General features: G+C 42.3%; 1 protein-coding gene across 7 annotated transcripts in view; it reads left to right on the top strand.

Annotated features, from left to right (window-relative positions):
- CTNND2 (catenin delta 2) overlaps positions 1–15,356 on the top strand; it is a 689,093-nt gene that overhangs the window by 284,142 nt on the left and 389,595 nt on the right. The window contains exon 1 of one of the 7 annotated variants that reach the window (XM_075142466.1): positions 12,234–12,359. The exons of the other annotated variants lie outside the window; for them this stretch is intronic. The gene's annotated coding sequence lies outside the window, so the exon portion shown is untranslated. Of the gene's footprint in view, positions 1–12,233; positions 12,360–15,356 lie in introns of those variants that run through there. 7 annotated transcript variants of the gene reach the window in all.

Raw genomic sequence — 15,356 nt, 5'->3', positions numbered from 1 at the left:
GGACCATTTTTATATCAGAAAGGTAAAATCTTAATTGCTTTTCATAACACAATTTGAACAGAGATAAATACTGAAGTTTTACTTCTCTGTTGAATTGTCATGCTTCTTTTTAAAAGGATGGGACCTAGATGCTGTACCCCATGGAGACAAGTTGATTTCCTTCTTTCAGTTCTTTTGTTAGATGGTCCCACATGCAGGGGAATGGGGGGAAAAAAAAAAGCTTTATTTGCATGGAGGAAGGGAAGATTTCAGGGGCTGAATGAAGCATTCAGTTCTGCCAAGGCATCCATTCTCTCCTGTGGCATCAGTGCTCTGCCAAGATTGTCACACTGTGATACCTCCTTTATTTTTAAGTTGGAGACTTTCTAAAACTAGGATCTTTTAGGTCTATGGCTTTGCAATATGATAGCATGAAGCCTGATGGGAAAGATTCGCTGTCAACTACTGCTCGGAAAAGCTTGGCCTATTCTCTTGGAGCAGAAAGCTTGCAATGAAAGAAATGGGGAGGGAGGGAAGGAGCAATGAATGTGGAATAAAGTTCCTTTACTTACTTGACAGGACACTATGCACAGCCAGTGTGACTTCTCTCATCTCTTCCACTGCCATCTTGATGGCCTTTTGGTAGCATCAGGGGCCAAAACTATTAACATTAAGAAGAAAAGATTCAAATACATGAGGACAAACAGACTCTAATGGGAAATACAGCATCTAAAATGGCATTGCTTACTTTTTGAACTCAGTTCAAAATGCCTTCAAATACCAGTTTCAATTGCATTGGGTTTTTTAAATAGTGCTGATGTTTAAAAAAAGAAATATAGGGAAAATCAAGATTAAAACAAACTCACTACATTATTAGAATTTACAGCAACCATAGGGATTTCAGAGTATTACTATAAGAAGAGAAATGTCTACTGCTCAAATTAAATTTGTTTCGATGTTGCAGCATATGAATTTTTTCATCTTCCAGCTAAGTTCGTAAGCTATAGAATAATTATGACAGGAAACATACTTTACATAAATAGCTGCTTTTTTTCTGTTTCCCAGAATCAAAATCATGCTTTTAATTAATGAAAATAATATCAGGTGTTTCTTTAAAAGGGTATTGTGAGCCTTCAGTGATTTTCTCTGAGATTTTGAACATGTAGTAACTAAAAAAAGCTAAAAGCTCAAGTGTTCCAAATAATTCATAACTATTAGAGATAGTGTTCAATTTCATTCAAAGTTACGATATTTTGGCTACTATGAATTGCTCCACTTATGAAATATTACATTTAAACTGTCTTCTTGATTAAAAAATACAATCTAAAATTTTTTTGATTTAAGGGATTGTGATAAAATATCTTCCATGTGGAGCTCATTGTTTTTAATTACTAATATTTTGAGTGTAGACTTTTAGAATACTCTGTTCTTGAAATCCTAGGTCATGTGGCAGTTTAGAGATAAAACTGAGTTTCTACCCTGCAGAATCTGAACACGCTGAGACTAACTGCAGGCTGCATGCTGATATGATACTCTGTTTTGGGGAATAAGTGGTCAGCCACTTAAAGGTTTCTGTAGGGACTGGCTGTATTTACCCTGCAGGGTCATTGTGTCTCCATCGCACTTGTCCACCAACTGTCCAGACATCCCTGTTCATTTAGCCAAGTTTCTTTCAAGTGGAAACCAAGGTGTGGGGGTCATAGTGCACGCTCGTATCTCATTGTAGCTGGTAGTCTGGTTGCAGTCCGTCTCAACAGTTAGGAAACCCTCCTGGGTCCACAGGCTCTGATACGCCCCTTGTTCCTGTGGTTTTGTGGGCCTCGGCAACTGTTCTTAAGTGTTAAACTGGTGTTTATCATCCCGAAAGTACTAAAATCTCTCCTAACTTCAAACTCTGCTAAGAACACCAACTGTTCTTTTTGGTTCTTATTCCACTTAAGAACTTTTCACTGTTTTAATCTGTGTTTTGGACTTGAAACTTTTAAGTTATATAACAATAAAGAAATATCAGTGACAATTACTGTACTGTAGCAAGGCACCAATCATTGCTCCGTTATATGTAGGATAACTGAGTAATAAAATGTAGATGGTGTTAAGGAAAGACCACGTTTCAGTGGAAGCTACTGACTGTAAATATGAGGCTTTGATAGACATTTTTAGAGAGTACATTTAAAGGAGAAGAACTGTATCAAATGAAGAGGCCAGGAATTATTTAATGGGGACTATTTAAGTGAAAAGCCTTCCATCCTAAATGTATTCCAGTGCTTTACCTGCAGAAAATGTATACTGCTTCCCTGATAGATAGCGTTGTCAATTTTTACCAAGTGTTGCAGCCAAGTGACAATATTCTTGTTCTCTCTGAGCTTTGTACAAGATGACTGCACTTGCAGACTGGCTGTGAGAGTGACAGTGACACAGAACTTGCTTTTCAGTTTGCTTATGTTACTCTATAAATGTATAGGCAGGTTGTGCTTGAAATGAATGTGTTAACATTACATTGCTATACACCGGTATCTTTAATGTCATTTCCATTTCATTACCCTATCCAGAGCAATTTAAGTTACCTCTGATAGCGTTCTTTGTCTGCCGTCAACATAGTAGCAGTAAGGCATTCAGGGGCCAATGGTAATAAATGAAGCGTGTGGGTATCCTTGTCCCCGCCTGCAAGATAAATTTGCAGAACGGTGCACTAGTAATGCGCAACTTTCTAGAAAACTTTCCATGGCTGTCCTGTGGACTAGCCTTCAGCCAGAAGATGTATGACACTGAGACCGAATGTCAGTGTCCTGCAGGCACAGAGCCATTTTGTAGGTGTACCTGTTTCCAGTCCTGTCTCCTGGATGAACATTAAATGCCCATTGTAGGTAGCCTTGTCTCCAGTCCTGTGTATAGCCCTGTCACCTGGATGGACCTTGGACATATGTTATAGGTAGCTTGTCTCCTGGATGGACCTCTTGGACATGCACTATAGCTTGTCTTCAATCCTGTCCCCAGCCCTATCTCCTGGTGCTCTTTACTGAAGCCTCTAGATGGATCCTGGAGCTGATTGATTACTTCACTGTTCTAGGAACTATTGATACACTCTGCTACCACCACCCTGCTCTGCTCAATTCCTTAGCTGAAGTGAGGAGCCTTGGCACAGTGCAATGTGGGGCACAGAGCAGACCAAAGATGTGTCCCTGAGTGTTTCTTCACAAGGGTCTTCTGTGGGGCTCAGCAGTGCTGGAAAGTTCACTCTCCTTGAGGACTCTCCCATGGGGTGATCTTGGGTCTGAGGGTGTGGGTATCCAAATGAGTGGAAAGTTCAGTGCTTTGTTCCCACATGAAAATTAGCTCAGGATCTCTGTAATAGAGACATGTTTATTTTGCTACCCCCAAAGTCTAGTGGTTGTTCAGGGTCTTTAAAGACCAAGGCTTTCATCCTCATGAAGAGAATGCAGCACCTGGTCAGCTCACTACAGCTTCACAGTGTAGTATGAGAAGCCGTACCAGAGTAGCTCCGAGCCCCTAAACCTTACAAGAGCCTTTTGGATGGCATATGAATATTTAATGAGTATGTGGTGTACCTCTGGAACAATGTTTTCAGCTAAGTTTCCTCCTAAAAGAATCTAGTTTGCCTGCACTGTAAATATTCTGCGAACTGAACCAACATTCAGTAGGGCCGTTACTTCATGGATTGACTTCAAAATCATACTACTGCTTCAGACTGCAAGAGTAACATAGGTGCAGCCTTAGGACATGAGTTCATATTACGCTTAGTTTGGTCTAACAACTGCCACTGAAAGGAGCAATAGCCCTCTCGCGCTCACATCGCTTTTTGTGTGCCCCTTCTGCTTCCCCTTCTGAGTTTGACTTACCACGGTAAATCTTCCCTGCTTGGAGGGAAGGCTAACTCATGAAAACCTGCGAGTTTGCCCTCAGATCAGCAAGCTGATGGGAGTCGCTATAGAGTTGCACAATTGCTAAATTTAACACAAGGGAAAAGCAGGGAGAAAGCAGGTTCACCCCCTCTGGCCTCCACCTGCTGTTAGACTGAATTAAGTATAATATGAAACTACACCCCAAAGGAGAAGCAACAGAAGATAATCAATGTTGCTGCTGGTTGAGAATTCACACAGCTGAGGATTCACTGTTTAAAAAATGTGGTGGAATTCCCCAAATCATTCAGGGTTTTTTGCACCAGATAATAAACATTTTCACGTGTCTTGTGGAGGTCTGTCTTGACAAATGGACAAACGCTGGATGTGTATTTGGCTGTCCTTGTTTTATTTGTTGACCTTCTCAGAGAAATGGAAGAATTTCAGAAAGTAATAGCAAACTGTTACATATCAGTATGATATTCATGGGCAGATATAGTAGCAAATGCACCACCAGTTCATGCTTCTTTTATTGGTCTTTCCAAAATCTTTAGATCAGTTTTAGTATGAGGTCAATTCTCTTACCAATTTTAATTTGTTTTTGTCTATCTGTACTTAGAAGATTATAACAATAGGAATTGTACATTGTATTCTTCTACCTATACTTTACAAAACTCACGTTCTCTGCTTTCTTTCCAATCCATTTGTCTTTTTCTAAGGAAAAAAACCCTACTTAAAATACCACATTAAAACACTGCTCAGTCTATGATTGAATCTGAGCCTCCTGCTGGAACTACTCTCACCTCAGTTTAAAATAAACATACCAAAAGGCAGGAGAGTATTCTATTCCCTAAATATACATTTTAGAAATAAGGTTATCTAATTAGAGCATGTTAGTTCTGGAAACTGGGAAGTCTCAGTGCTTGCATGTAGGCAAATTAAAGTCGAAGTTCTAAAATCAAGTCTGCCCTTTATATTCATGTACTGTAAGTTGTTTCTTTCTGCTTGTACACTAGCAGTTTTCAGAGATTTTTCTGGGTTGAATAGATACCATACAATCCCTCTAGGCTCGTAAGGGTTTGGTTTTTTTCCCCCCAGAGGTTTCTCTGAAGTATGGCTGAGGTCTGCTTTCTGCTCTGAGCAGAGCCTCTCCCCTCTGTGCATTTCTCCCTCTGTGCCTCACCCTGGAAGCCCTTCCTCCTCCCTCTGTATAATTGCTCTAAATCTGAGTGCAGCAGCCAGGAAAGATAGCTAACTACACACACTTTTAGCAAAAATAGCAGATAATGTTTATGCATTATGTTCAAAAGTACAATGCATCCAACACACTGTTAGAGCATTCAAGGAAGAAGCAGATACCAAGGAAGATCCTTTGGCCTTAGTTATATCCTGCAGTTGTGGAGAGCTTGTAGCTAGGACAGTCCAGGTTTAGTACTAGGTTTGTGTCAAATGACTATAACTAAATGCTTGGACAATTTAATGTACTTGATGTTTATTATATCCATTATATTAAACATGCTTTAGGAAAGTGAAATCTGATAAACAAGTCTGGCTTCTAAAACCTTGGCTGATCTGATATTTCCATGGTTACCATTCATGAAACCAAAATGATTTTTCTCCAGGGGAAAATAGCCATGTGAATACGTCCAGCGAGGTTGTAAGTATGTTAGTTTGTGTGATGGAGCTTTACAAAGGAATTACCAAGGCAGTACTTCTGAAGAGTGCTTAAGAATTGTGCTAGAACCATCTTTAGAGTCATCATATTTTTGGACTACAAAAAAAATTTCTCCTTATCTGGTCATCATTTACAGAGAATTTGCATACATAGCATTTTATCACAAGCTAAATTTTGCTGACTTCAAGGAGGACCCATGTCTATTTGTGACAGGTACCCCCTGCTCCTGACCCCTGGTGCCACCATCATTCTGCCTCGGATCCCCAAAGAACCTGTCTGTCCCCATAGTATCGGGTGGCACAACTCCAAGGGCCTCTTCTGGTTGCACTTCTAAGTTTCACCCAACTGAAAAAGCAGCATAAGCATGGCAGAACAAATCAAGAACAGTCTGAGAAGAAACTAACCCAAGGCACCTCTCTGTGCCTTTCTCCCTCTTGTGAGGAGTGGGCACTGGAACCCAGCTGTTGTCACTGATCAGGCACTGAGCACCCCGTGGCTGCTTTCCCATTTTCCAGAATCGGGGCAATGGAAAACACAGCTGGGCCTCTGAACCTGTGTGGATGATTCTTCTTTTTCCCTGCCTTTGTGTGTGTATGTATACACTATTGACACAGAATGATTTTTGTCCCAAAACTGCTCCCTACTTCAATCCCAAAGCTACTATACACCCTTCTGCAGCTTGCTTCAGAGTCTCTCTCCTGCATATTAGCATTATTTTTCCTAAACCGGTTGAAAAAAAGAACTAAGCCTGAAAAATTAAAACTGAGCCAACTATAATTTTTCTTTTCTTATTTTAGTCAGCATAGAATTATACATGTCCCTGCAGTACAGTATAAATCATTATCATCATTAACATTATCCTTAGGTAGGCAATTTCAGTGCTTTAAACCTGCTTCTCTCCAGTTTTGTTCTGAGCTTTGGCTGCCCCTTGATATGAAGCCATGTTATGAGATCCCAGGGTTTCTTGCTTCATTGTAGAGAATATCACGTCTGAATGTGTATACATAAATGTTAATGTTGGGCATATAAATACTACAGCTACTTAATTATTTTTATTGAAGCCATTTTATCACGACATGAATGAAAACAATTACTTTGTCAGTAAATCTAGGTATATTCCAGAATATATGTTGATGGTACAACCAAACAAAATTTATAATTAAATAATCATAGAATCACAGAATCATAGAATAGTTTGGGTTGGAAGGGACCTTTAAAGGTCATCTAGTCCAACCCCCCTGCCGTGGACAGGGACATCTTCAACTAGATCAGGTTGTTCAGAGCCCCGTCTAACCTGACCTTGAATGTTTCCAGGGATGGGGCATCTACCACCTCTCTGGGCAACCTGTGCCAGTGTTTCACCACCCTCATTGTAAAAAATTTCTTCCTTACATCTAGTCTAAATCTACCCTCTTTTAGTTTAAAACCATTCCCCCTTGTCCTGTCGCAACAGGCCCTGCTAAAAAGTTTGTCCCCATCTTTCTTATAAGCACCCTTTAAGAACTGAAAGGCCGCAATAAGGTCTCCCCAGAGCCTTCTCTTCTCCAGGCTGAACAACCCCACACTTTGTCCTATCTCTCAGGGTTACCTTTCAAAGAAGATTTTCCAAGTGCAGAACAACTTTATCTGAAAGTGTGCTCTCAACTGTGTTAGCTGCTCAATGCAGTGTCTTCGTTTGTTTTTTTTTCCTCCTGAGGACTGATGCACTAACACCTGATGTGGACCAACAGGCACTGAATCTCAGGCCCCTTGGAGGATCTACAGGAACAGGGAAGAAAGGAGCAGTTATGTAGAGCTGTTATGGCTGTGCAAATCTTTTCCAAAGAGAAAGAAGAGGAAGTGTGGGTGTGCATCTGCAAGGCTGCATCCTGGTCTTTTACTATAATGGCCAGTATAAATCAGTTTTAGTGTAGTAGTTCAAGTAATGACAGCCTTCTCTGTTCTTGAAGGCAGAACAAAATTGCTTTGAGGGTTCCAAATCCTCCATTCTACATCTTTTTTCACTGAACAAAATTTGCTCCTAATATATATACATTTTCTTTCTCTGCCATAATTTTTTTTTCTTTGAAGTTGGAAAAAAGCAAAACTGCCACTCTCTCAAACCTAGCCCTTTTGGATGTGTCACGGGCTTGGGACTGCAGCACGGGGTAAGTGTAGCAGCTGGCTTAGGTGGGAGAAAGGGATGTGAATTAATTGCAGTTCAAATAGGAAGAGCAGATACTGTGAGAAAACCTGATTTTAAATATAGGTAAATTTCATCTTTTAAAAACTTAGGAGACAGAATTGATGAATTCCTTGTTTCTAAGTCCTTTCTCTCTGTCACCTGAGCAAACAAGTCAATCTCTGTTTTTCCTAAGCTCTTGGACCACCACACTGATAGCTACAGCCTCTCCAAAGGGGCAGGAGAACCTCCCCTTCTCTTTGCATCCCCTTGATGAATGTGGGGAGGGTGGATGCAGCCCCTGACCCTTTTCGTGGCTTTCAGAAGGGTCTGCTCTGTGTGGAAATCACAAGCTTCTAGACCTCTCCAACTTGTCTTCATCTGGTTCTCCTTGTGTTTTGTTCCTATTTTATGAGAAAAGGGGACGCTAGGAACTGAATAGAGCAAAACTAGGAATGAAGAGGAGGCAGAGAAATGTAAACAGATATTTAACGGTGGGAGACTCAGGAATGCAGTAGCAGAGTAAGGAGGGTAAGTTAGGAGCAGGTGAGAGTATGGTAGGACTGGCTGAGCAAACACAGGAAGCCAACGGTCTACCAAAAATTAAGAAAAAAGTAACTTGAGATTATAAAAGGAGCTAGGATAGATGGATGGGAGCCAAAGGAAGTGGGTACACAGATTAGATTAAAGATAGACAAAACATGTTTGAGCACAAAGTGATGAATGTTAGACTTAAAATCTTGTTATCACCAAAAGGGAACACACCATATGTATACAAACAGGAACTTCTTGTTAGCCAAATAAATAATTTAATTGTCTAAAAGTCCAAATTAACTAAATAAGAAAAACCTCATTTAAAATATCTTTTAAACTTATATACAAGAGAAGCTTTCAAGTAGCTGCCCCTTCACTGTGCTATGTGCATTCTTCCAATGTTTCTCTGGGTCCTGGGGCTGACAGCATCAGTCTTTCTGAAGAGGAAGAAGGGGACAATTAGAATGAATTTTCAGCAACCTGAGGTCTTTGCGGGGGTAGGTTCATGGTGGGAGTCCCTTTCTCCTTGGCTCTCTTTGGGGATATTTTTATGTAATGTCTTACCACAGCCTGCCTCCTTCTCCCTGCCTCCCAGGCAAAGTCTGGGAGCCGCACGCTGCCTCCCCCAGCCCCGCGACCCCGGAGGGGCTGCCTGTCCCGCAGTGACTACGTAGGGGTGCCAGACCCCTGCCCCAGGCGCTCCCAGAGCGAAGCCAATGTAGGGGAGGCCACAGGCACGTGGCCACCAGGCAACTGCTGCCACGGCTAAAACCAGCTCCCACCAAGGCAGGGCCAGACACTTCTGAGAACCCGTGCTGCCAGCTGCCCACCAAGCCTCTGGCCTAGTGCTAGCGATGGCAAAAACCATATTTACATAGCTATGGGAGAAAGGCTGAAGGAAAAGACAAAGATGCTGGAGTTACAATCAAACTGGAAGAAAATGCTCAGAAGTGAACCTACCTGTTGCTATGCAGGGAGATGGGGTCTGACACTCCCCACCCCGGGAAACGAATACCAGAGTCAGGTAAGTGTATGGAGTACTTGTGGATTAAGAAGTCAGAGCTGGGGAGGAGGCAGGACTGAGAAAAACAGCTTGGCACTATAAAGCAGAGGAGGTCAGGCTTGGAGAAAAGGCAGAGGAGCCTTGTGGAGTAGGAACAAATGTCCTTCCAGAGAGGGGGGGAGTCTAGGATTGATCCTGCACATTCCCATTCCTTGCTGTCAGCCAGTGTCTCTTGGGAAAGTATGTCCAGCCTTGATACAGGCAGAGTGTACCAGCCTTTAAATCTGTCAGCTGCTCTATTAATTCAGAAGATATCAGAGCCGATTTAGAGAGCCCCATCAGGCTGTTGATCTGCATGGATCTCAGCATGATGCCATATTTGTGCAGTAGGTAGCATCTGTGTTAAAGGTTACCCAAGGTAACAGTATTTTATACTTTATAACTCACAATCCTTAATAACATGGTCAGGTGGTATTTTTCTACAAACATTCTGTAAACAGGATGGATCAGCTCTAAGAATGGTTAAAAATTGTTATGCAGTTTAAGGTAGTAAGAAATTAAATATAAAAATAAATAAATGGGTTGTATTATGCTAGATATTCTCAAAAATGAGGTCCTAATCATCTTATGTATATGTCTCTGAAAGCATACAGACCTCTCCACTCCCGTTCTCTTGCAGTAACAGATTTTGTTGTCACGTCAACATATAATGAAAAGTGATATTTCACCTGTGCTTTTGTTATATTTTGGATATACTTAAGAGAAGACAGTTGAATTTGGTATTCAGTCTGTGAGAATAGCCTCCTGCTGTTTCCTTTCTAGGAGTTGAAGAATTTATCAGCAAAAATAATAGATGAGGATGAAGCTAAAACATGTATTCATGATGAGACAAACAAGTTTTGTGTTGAGGCTATAGTGCAGGGATTTTGGTTCCACTGTATTAAATGACTGGTAAAAGTAATAATAATTTTGTTTGATAGCGGTACAGTAAAGGAAGTACTTAACTTAGATGCATTTTGATTATCTTTTAGAATAGATTCATTTGTCAACCCAGTCATCAATTTAACCTACGATAAACTGAGCTCAAAAAATATGACTCAGTACCCACACATATTTTACGTTCTGTGTGAAAATACCAAGTAATGTAAGTGTCACTGATGGAGAGGCTTCATTAATTTTTATTATTTTTAGGAAAAGGTCACTGCTGTGCCTTTTGGGAAGAAATCCTAGTGCATATACAGCTTGCTTTTGATGGTTTGATTAATCTCAAGGATGCTTATTGTGGCAGAGTAAGTGATTCAGGGATGACTGCTCAAACTCAATACTTAACTCTCCAAAGAGGACATGTACTGTGCACATACCGGCTCTTCCCCTGTCTAGGTCTTTTTGCTCTGGGCATGGAAAGCACAGCCAGGCTAATTCAGCTCTGAAATTGCAGAAGAAATGTTCCTATTGAGCTGTAACTGAAATGCCGAGATCGGGGGAAGGGACCAAGAAAGGTAAAAGGGGGGGGAGAAAGTTTAAATTATAACTCAAAATCTATTGTGGCAATGTTTGAAGGCATTCCCTTTTACTGACCTGCTGCCCAAGCACTTGAATTGCCTGCATTTTGGGGGCCGCAGGACCACCTTGCCTAGGTGACTGCTGTGCCTTTGTTTTGAGCTAGCTGAGCCTTCTCATTTCTTCCCTGACCATAGAAACACCACCCTCGGTGAGGCTGGGCTTCTCTGTGCTATGGTTTGCTGCACTTGCTGTTATGTACAGGGGTAGCAGAGAAGCCACAGACCGTTCTGTGAGGGCCATGCTAGAAGCAGTTCACAAAATCAGCTCAGCAGCTGTCTCCAGGGCTCTGCACCTGCGGCTCTCGCTGGTTTTATGTATCCAGAGTAGACTAAGAGATGTATCTAATGAGCTCAAATGTGTTCCAGCGGAAAAGCATGAAGGACAATTAGTTGGCCCATATTTTCTCCGATTTCACCCTTCTTTTGTCAAGCCATGGTTCTAAGAACTTGTGCATTCCTACCATCACTGTGGGAAATACAAGTTTTGATGCCTACGTCAAGTACCAGGATTTCATGTATAGTATTTTAAGTTGTGAACGAACAGAAGGAAGAGTAGAATATATTCTGTTGTCTTGTATGGGGCAACTTTAAAATCGGCAACACAGAAAGAATCAGAAAATGCAAATTTGTCAAATTGTTCACTTGTCAAATGCCAGTGGCAGGATAGGGGTTATAATCTACAGTAAATCTTAGATACTGCACAGCAGTGAGTGTTCTCAGTTGGTGCTCAGGACCACGCTGCCTCTAGATGACTCGTTATCTGACAAGACTGTTTTGCTGTTAAGAATTTAAAGTGCTCTGAATATTCTGATTGAATGGAACAGGATTTCGGAGGCGATCTTCATCTCTGTATAGTGTGTTACAGCATATCACTTGTTTCCTTTTCAAAATTAGTGTATTTTCTCGTTAATGTTAAATTTCGCTCAGGATGGAGGAAATCTTGTACAGTTTTCCTGTGTCCGTGACTTTGCTTTTGATGTCATTCAGATGGTGATACTGTAATTCACTGGTTACATTCAATTGCTGTTTAACTGGCCCAGTACTAAAATTTGATCCCCAGAAGACTTCCTTTGTGATCAGGCTAATCAGCGCATTGACAGTCTGTTCCTGTCGTGCGGGATCATCCCACACCACAAACAGTTGCGGGGAGCCGAGGTTCTTTTTTGCTCAATGTCAGGCTGAAGGAGTATAAATTCTGCTTTTGAAATGACTGTTCGAGAGGTTTTTACTTTGCTGCTCTGCCAGCATCCCTTACAAAGGCTACAGTGTTTGAGTACAAAATGGTAATTCTTACCACTTAACAGGATGCTCTTGGATTCTCCTTCCAGCTCAGCAGGGCTCTAACAGGGTGCCAGACCTTTATTTTGTGGGTATCCGGCCTGTACTCCCGGTTCCAGCATTACTGTCAGCCCCGGCGAGGGACGGCTGCGCCCTCAGGGGCGGGCGGCCGGGGGCAGAGCGTGCCAACGAGGCCGGCAGAGCCGGGACCCCATCCTGCCGGACCCAAGCGGGGCAGGTCTGGAGACTTCAGAGAAGAGTAGAGATCGCACGAGGTTCGGAGAAGAGGTCGGACGAGTTCTCGAGGCAGGTCTGAGGTGAAGCCGGGAACGCAAGTCAGCGAGTCGCGGTCAGGGTGGGCCCAGAGACAGTAACGCGGGCCAGCCAGAGCCCGGCGGTCAGCAGGCAAGGTGCGGCGGTTCCCGGGTCAGACGGGGAGGTTAGCCTGGGGGGGGGGCGGTGGGTGCGTGGCCAGGCACAGGCACGTGCAGTGCAGCTGCAGCAGAGCTCAGGTGAGGGTCGAGCCTGACAACCTCAGCTCAGCAGCCATTCCTGCGCAAAGGGTAGGGCAGCCACGGAGTCTTCGTCCAGCTTTCTCTCAAAAAGCTCTTCGGGGCTGGCCAAGGCGTCTCAGAGCTGGCCTTTGCCGCACAAAGCTGGACTAGAGTGCGTTGCAGTCCCGACAGTCACTGGGAAGCCTGATCTCTGTGTCCTATATAATGGTGATTAGAAAATACGCTCTTTTTACTAATGTTTAACCGAGTAAGAACATTCCTGATACACCTGCAAAGCGATAACGTCTGTAGCACATGAAATGAGCAAGGACTATTAAAAAAATTAAAACAACAAAATATGGGACAAGTATATTCCTGCTTGTCCATACTGTTTGTCTGTAGATCTATGACATTTAATCTCTGCTCTGTACGATCTCAGAGGCAGACCATACATGTCCATTAGTGACAAGGCAGACATGAAACTGTGTTTCAGAGACTGCCATTTTCTTTCAAGTACCTGTAGGCAGAGTAGCTCATTCCTGCCTGTTGCGACACTGCCACAGAGCAAATCTAAAGGAAATATTTTTAAGATCTTCAGGCCCCTGGATGTGCTTTTATCAGCAAAGGGATATCTTTTCTTCTTACAGAAAATCACTATCCATCGAGCACCCCTCCCTCTTCTGCCATGAGGAAGGCAGTAGGTAGGGAATGGTAGAAGGCAAGCCAGGTGGTCTCTGTGGGGTGCCTCTGTTAATCACTCTCCTGACTCATGGAGGTCGAGTCAACCCATGAAAGCTCAGGTTGGGACAGGGACTCCTCCCCTCTCCTTGTTTACACTCCACATACCTCCAACAAAAAAGTTTCCGTAAACCATTAACGGGACCTCAAATACTGAATTTACCGGATCTGGCACAGACGCTGACCTTAGGATTAGCACAAGTGACATCATCCACTCATGTGGTCTGAAACAAAATACCAAAGGGATAAATGAAGGCTCCCTACATCTTAATTTTTTAGGACTAGCCCTCCAAGTCCAAGACCGTAGCAGTAAATTTTGTGGAGCAGCAAAAACTCTGCAGGAAGATGTTTGAAGGAAGTGTCTTGTGGGCATTTAGAGCAGAGCAAGTTGACTGCGATGCCTTGCACTGCTGTGGGCAAGCTGCACCTCCCGTGCCATTCCTTCTGCACGCTAGCATTGGGAAGGGCTTCCCGTCTCTATGACTGGGAAGCATGGGGTAGTTTTTCCCTGCTGGAGTGGGCTCAGCTGCCCTTATGCCCTCGGCTCTCCTGCCTGAAGATTTTTGGGGTCCTGGGCATACTTCAGCGGGCAGACTTTTGGAGATGGAACGATATCTCTTCTGGCACTTGCTGACAAGTGTGACTTGCCTCCAGGACGTAACAGAATAGATATTTAGTGTCATGTTTTTGTGGACCTCATTACTCCAATCAAGGCAGTGTTTTATGTAAGGCCTGTGCAAAGCTTTCTGTACATAATGGGGACATTCGGCAGGGAGTCTGCAGGGAACTGCTAGGGTATTTTTCCGCTTCAAAGTTTCTTTGGCGTTCACCCCAGCTAAAGGCACCAGCTGCTCTTAAGGCTTGTTTTTTTTCTTATTTTCTCTGCTTTTCTTTCTCTGCAATTAAATAATTACCTTAATGAGAGATTTCCAGTTATTCTGATAATGTCTTGGGACAATGTTGAACTTCTGTGATCAACGGGAACTCTGGCAGGTGTTGGGATCTATTTACTGTAACAGCAGCCCTTCTGTCGTGCAGAAAGGTAATGAGAAACAGCCAAAAGCAGCACAGAGCAATGACATAGCACAAAGCAGTTCAGTAAAAACACGAAGTCCTTTAAATCAAAACTGTCTGTATGTTCAATGAAGACCTACAACGGGTGTCTCAGTCATTTTTGTTTACTTGTTTTTACTTATTTATTTCTCTGACTAGATTAATGATGCACTGGAAAGGAGTGAGTAGGAAAAACTGGAGGTTATTTCATAGTAAAGAAAATAATTTGAAGATATTTATATAGTGCAGTTTACTTTGATACTTAGGTTAATACACGCTTGTCAAGAATAAGAGTTGGACTTTTTTTTTCCAGAGGCAAAACAGGACATGAAGAAAACCCATTTGTAGCTGTAAAATTGTTGTCTAGGTATTTGTTCTGAGTGGTACATGGTTTGCATGCCAAGTTAAAACAATTTTCCTGGGTGTGTGTTGTTTTTAGCTGCTCCACTTAAGTACACTTGGAAAGTTTTATTTTGAAATGGTGAGTGCATTCAAGCAATGCTGCCAAATTCCAGGATTATTACGTTAATACAGAACATTTTGTTGACTTCAATTTGTGAAAACGGTGTTTTAGTAGTTTGAGAGTTGTTAAGGGATATGCAGCCTCAATTATTTTTGGAAAAAATTCTACAACATCTGAAAATGTTAGGACACCCAAATGATTCATAGAAGTAGTAGTTTATTGTCAAGAATAACGGACCTAAAATACATATACAGGATAAAGTCTTTCTGACAATGAGACGATACCACCCCAGTACTCCAACTTGTGCTTTAAAAGAACCTACCACCCCATCTTTGCATTTGCAGCTTCCTAGAAGAAAAGGCATTAAGACAAAAATTATGTGGTAGCTGGTTTGAAAACCACGCGTCAGAACAGAACCTTGGTTTTACTGAAGTTACCTTGCCGTTAGAAGATGTACATTGTAGGAGGTTGTGACAAGATCTCGAGTGAGATGAATAAGCCTAGTCTTCGTCCTTAAAATGAGCTCCCCAAAGACGACCAAAAAGGCTTTTAAATGTGG

The sequence above is a fragment of the Calonectris borealis genome, chromosome 2, assembly GCF_964195595.1.
Source record: "Calonectris borealis chromosome 2, bCalBor7.hap1.2, whole genome shotgun sequence".
Classification (NCBI taxonomy): domain Eukaryota; kingdom Metazoa; phylum Chordata; class Aves; order Procellariiformes; family Procellariidae; genus Calonectris; species Calonectris borealis.
This window is presented reverse-complemented; position numbering and strand designations above follow the sequence as displayed.